The sequence below is a fragment of the Camelina sativa genome, chromosome 16, assembly GCF_030686135.1.
Source record: "Camelina sativa cultivar CO46 ecotype springtype chromosome 16, ASM3068613v1".
In the NCBI taxonomy this organism is placed as follows: Eukaryota; Viridiplantae; Streptophyta; class Magnoliopsida; order Brassicales; family Brassicaceae; genus Camelina; species Camelina sativa.
The window spans coordinates 13,822,675-13,828,806 of NC_141895.1; positions in this window are offsets into that span (position 1 = coordinate 13,822,675).

Sequence of the window (6,132 nt, forward strand, 5' to 3'; positions counted from 1 at the left end):
TATCTATCTTTATTGTTTTTAGTTTCAAGAATAATACTTGGCTTTGTTACCAAGTTTTCTTATCTTATATAAACTCATGTAAGAGTAAAAAAATAATAAACAATCCAACTTTTTATCAAAACCTTTTCTTTTTGAGAGTGATTCTCTTCTGTTCTTTGTGAACAAAACCGATTGCTTGGTGTGATTCCAACAATCAAAACCGACTACTTGGTGTGATTCCGATAGTCAAAACCCCGATCTCTTTGGTGCGAGGCTGAGAGATCCGATCTTTTTGGTGCGAGGCTGAAAGATCAAACCGGTATATCAAGAGTCTTTCCGCAACTCTTGTGCGACCATTCATTCCACCATCCTTATTCTTGAGGCTTCGTCGTCTTTAGAATCAAGGTGTCTCTATCAACCAACTCGAAGGTGCTGAATCCTTGGGAGGATCATATCACTAGCCGACAAACCAAAGCCCGATTTCTTGTTTCAATCGTCTTTCCCGAATCTCCTTCTCTATCTTCTCTGTCAAGGTAGTAACCCAAACCCTAATTTTAATTGTTTATATTTCAATTGTTTCTACTATTTTTCTTAGATCTGATTAAATTTCCATCTTCTCCGTCTTTGATTGTTCTTATATATGTTTAATGGTAACAAGTACACAAGGTTTCTCTCTAGTCAATGTTTACCCGAACCCACCAGTTCACACCGTAGTCGGGGTTTTACCGCATCACAAAACACACCAGTGGTCCAAAATAACCGCCGTTCAACCTCCGCCTACTAACCAACAGCAGCCCTCTCATCAACCGCCGCCTACTAATGTGGATCCAGAGATTGGTACGACACCATCTGCTCGTTCGTCATCTTCTGGAGCTTCTGTCCGACTGAACAGTCTAACTTTGGAAGAGTTACTCGAAAGTCCTGGGCGTGCAGGATTAACGAGGCTAGATCCACGCCGACCTCAAGGAACTCTCTGGTAATGTATTAATGTTTTAATTTCATATTAGTTCTAATGTTTTCAATTTCATTTTCGAATTGTAATGTTGATTCATATTTTTGTTTAAAGGTTTGACCAAGATCATGCTATTGCGGTTACGGTACGAAGCATCTTTGAAAGAGATTTCAAAGAGCCTCATGCCAATTGGACACAAACCCCGACTCCGGTGGTTGACCGTTGGTATGAAACTTTTGCGGTAAGTCATTTTTTGTTTTCAGTTTTTACATATACTTTTTTTTTGGTTGATGAGAGACTAATATACTTTTTCTCTTGCAAGCAAACATATAATTGGGACGGAGCCATAAACGGTAGAGTAAGAAAGGAGTTTGAAGACAAGTTGAAGGAAAGGATGTGTGATCAAGTGTCACGGTGGAACTTAAAGTGGAAGAAAAAAGGTGATGAGGCAAAGCCACAGTGGATTGATCCTAGAGTATGGGAAGGTCTGGTTAGGTATTGGCTTGATCCCAAATCAGAAATCAAGAGCATCAACAGTCGTAATGCTCGATATCATGACCTAGAAGGAACCGAAATATATAAGCACCGCTCAGGCCAAACTTCTTTTAAGGCTCGTGCTCGAATACATGTAAGTGTAGTTATTTAAGTTTAGGCCTTCTTTTACCTTATGCACAATTATTATTTGATCAATCTCTTTTTCTCTTTTTCAGTCAGAGCTAACCGGTGAGTTAACTCCTGACTTTCTACGCATCTTAGAAGACACTCATCGAAAGCCCGATGGGTCATTTACGGATGGAAAGTCCGAGTCTCTATTCAATGAGGTGTCGTCCAAGATTCAAGAGTTGGAATCTGAGCTTTGTACCGGGGATAATGGAGAGAGTGCTTCTGTTGGGGTGCCCATTCATATCAAAAACAAAATTTACACATCGGTAAGTTTTATACACTTATATACTTTGTATTGATGCAATCGTATAGTAATGTAGTAGAATGTTTCTGTTGGGGTTGCCAATTGTATAGTAATGTCGTAGAATGCTTCTGCTGGGGTTTCCAATTATATAGTTTAGTTATATGGTTAAATTTAGTAATGTAGAGTACTGCTTCTGATGTGTCTCTCTTTCTTTGATCTTCATATGTTTAATTGACAAGTTCATTTTTTTTGTGTTCTTAGGTTGCTCCTAAGAAAAAAAAACAGGATTTTCGGGGTTGGTTCTATGCAATTTGAAGCGTCCTCTTCCAGTAGTTGTGCACCGCCTATGTCTCCGACTAATGATCCGGTCATTTTGGCTCAGAAACTAGCTGCTGCTGAGGAATGTATTCAGACTCAAGCGACTCAAATCCAAGAGAGTGCACAACGGATGCATAGCTATGATGCTTACTTCGACTATCTCGCTGATAAAGATCCTGAATTTGCTGCAAAGTTTCGAAACCCAAACAACCCAGTAGCTAACCCAGTAGCCGGAGAAGAGGTTGCCGGAGAAGAGGGCAACACCAATGAAACAGGAACTGGAACCAGAAATATAACCTCTCTCTCTCAATCTTTTTAAATACTCACCTGTCTCTCTCTCAAAATCTTTTTAAAGACATGTTTTGTAATTGAATTTCATTAGGAATCTTTTTAAAGACATGTTTTGTAATAAAATTTTATTTTAAGACAATTTAAATTTCATTTTTTAGTTTGAATTTGATTAGTAATTTGAATTCTATTCCTAATTTTAATTGAAATTTTAGTTCAATTCAATATTAAATCTAATTCCAATTAAAATTGCATCTTGTAAAGTATTTGCGATGGATTTCAGTTTCTCGCAAATTGCTTCAGATTTGCGAGTATAAAGGTTTCTCGCAAATTGCTAGAGATTTGCGAGGAAAGGTGTCCTCGCAAATTGCGAGGGAATTGCGAGGAAAAATATTCCTCGCAAATCTTGCGAGGGATTTGCGATATTTGTGAGACGTGATTTGCGAGGAACCTCTCTGTCTCGCAAATCCCTTGCTATTGTTGATTTGCGAGGGAGGTGCGATGAATTCTTCCATCGCAAATTGATTGTTTTCTTGTAGTGTAAATTATATACTCTGATCTTTCATTTTGACAACACATTAATCAAGTAAAAAAAACACAGCTTAAACAGAAAATTAAAATGCATAAATATAATCATCAACATAAGCTGTATATAAAACAATAAAATAGTGAAAGAACAATTGAATGAGTAAGTACCTTAACAGACCGAGAAAATAGATTTAGATTACAAAATAAGGAGCCGGAGACAAAAAAAAAAAAGGGAAACTACAAATGAGAAATGACTGAAAAATATCAATTGTAAAATTGTTTTTTTTTCATTGTAAGAGAGTGCTGTAAAGAAAAACCCTGTATTTAAAATAATTTTTGGATGATGCGTTAGATTAGATGAACTTTCACCGTAGAAAGTTTTAGTCATTAAGAACCCCAGATTTTTTTTCTTACAATTCAATGTATCATATGATTTACTCATTAATTTTTTTTGGGAGAAAAATCATTAACATGAATGGAAAATATCTATATTTTCTTTTTAAAATAATATATTTTTACATATGTATAATATATTCAGCTATTTTGAAAAATGTTTGATTGTTTTAATTTGAATATGACTTTCACAAGATTGTCATTTAAGGAGATAAAATAAAACTTCATTGTTATCTTTGAATAATCCAGAAGAGTAGTACTTGTATGGGCAGATAGCAAAATCATGATGGTTAAAAGAAGGTATTAAAACCACAAACGGAAAATGTCAATATATAGGCCAAATACTTAAGTCATGTTTATGTTATGTGGAAACATAAAGTTTGCAATATAAATTAACAAAGCCATTATTCGATTATGTCCATGACACATCACTACAAATATGTTTCGTATTCGTATATGTACATTATATATGAGTACGAAGCGCTTGTTGCAGTTCTTTATATACATAGTTTTTTTCCAAAACGTACGCATACAAACCAACTTGGGTTAAGCACATTTACATATGATGAAGTTGTTGAATGGATGTATTAATGTTTCGTTGCAACGACAAAAGTGAAGAAATATAAGTAGAAAGGTTTTTGGTCACAACATTTTGAAGACAGTTGGGGCTAAAAACTCATATCCTACGCAAAAAATTGTCATAGAGGTAATGTACTTTTTTCGTAGAGTACAAAAGAAAGAACAAATGGACGGAGAATAATGGATTTGGACCTCCTTAGTCCTTAATAGATAGATATTTTGTTTCCAATACGACAATACCTGTAAATCTATAATGGAAGCATAAAATGAAATTTCCTAAGAAAATGCTCAGAGTTGTTAATTTTTTTTTTTGACAATGCTCAGAGTTGTTAATTAATATCGTTATCTTTGCAGGTAAGTGAAACACGATGTAGGGCAAGTTTTTCATATATATCTTTAATAGAAAATGAGTCGCAATGCTACTCTGAGGCCATAATTATCTCAAGGTAGCGCAACAACAAAGATGTTGCTAGGATTAATCCTGATGAAGGTAAAATAGACATGATTACTAATATAAAAAACATTTATAGACATTGATTAATAGAAAACAAATATCTCAACAAAACAAATTTAAAAAAATATATACAAATAAACACCTGCTCTACAAAATCATTATAAAAAAATTGTGTCAGTTGTAACCATATTAAATGTTAAAACTCATACATAGTTTACTTAAACATTATAGTATAAGTTAAGATTCAAACTAATATACATTATCTAACATATATTAACATTCACCATCTCTCTCGTTTAAGCTGATTATGGATATGCACATCGCAATATGATATATGTAATAATATGATGTTCATCACTCTCTTAATATATTACGCTCATATCTTTAAATTATCATTGTACTCCAAATACCTAACATGTTGAGCCGGATCAGAATTTACAAGGATAAAGGCATGATTACTAAATAAGTTTTTTTTTTGTCGGCAAAAAATTCCATTCCAGTAAGTAATTAGAATACAAAGGAGTTTATCAGTTATACATAACATACATTTATAGAACCCAACCATAAGAGGACTTTTTTTTGTCTTGCTTCCTTAGCTAAGGTATCCGCCAAGCTATTTGCTGTCGTGGGTATTAACTTGAAACTGTGGACACCATTCACCATTATAAGGATATATTGTAGATGTCCCTGTCTATCTATAGGACCTAGAGGTAAGTGTCTTCTAGGTGGAGTTTCAGATTCCAAGTACTTATAGAGGATTTGTGAATCACCACAATATGTGACATTCTGATAGTTCAGTGTGTCTTCATTTGGATTATCGCCTCTTTTAGTCTATGGGTTCAGCCTCCAGTACTGAGTTGGTAGGTTCTATAGATTATAGAAGATGATCCCTTAACAATGTAGTTTCCTTGTGAATCATCAAGCGTCGAACCAATTCCTGTTTTATGATTGGGGCTTATCCAAGAGGCATCTGTACAACAGCGATAAGGAGTCATATGAGAGGGACTTACTACTTGGCCAAAAGATTTAGAAACCGTGTTTGGATTGTTCCATTTCAAATCTTGAGGGGTGAGATGGGCATTTTGATGTTTTCCACATTAGGTAGTCTAGGAGAGAGTTTGGTGAATTATGTCAAGTATGCTCCATGTGTTGTTGTTGAAGATTAGATCATTACGCGCTTTCCAGATTCTCCAACCAATTCTGGTTTGCTGCTTGCTGGAGAGATAGCAGGATTTCGAAATTTTGTATAAGAGATTGATCTTCAGGGTGGATGACTTTGTGCAGCTCTTCGTCATTCCATTTTTCTAGTTCCTAGCTTCACAAGATCTGAAACCATATAAGTTGATACACTTCATCACACTGACACCATCTCTCTGCAAAACCAAGTTTTCTTTAGACAGCTTCTATATATAAGATAGGATATAAAAGACACTAATTATAAGAAACAAATTATCTCTAAAGAAAATTCGAATACAAGACAAAATCAATAAAACACGTTCGCGACAAAATTGTCATGTACACGTACGTATAATAAAACGTGTATTACCATATTAAAATGTAAAAGATCATCTGTACTTTGCATATTATATACATTGATTGTATATTAGCTAGGATTCAAAAGAAAATAGATTACCTAACAAATACAACGTTGAAGTGAAATTTCTTCATCTCCGTTGCTATAACTAATCATGAATATAAGGACGATATATTCAGTGTTGACTTGTACAAACTACA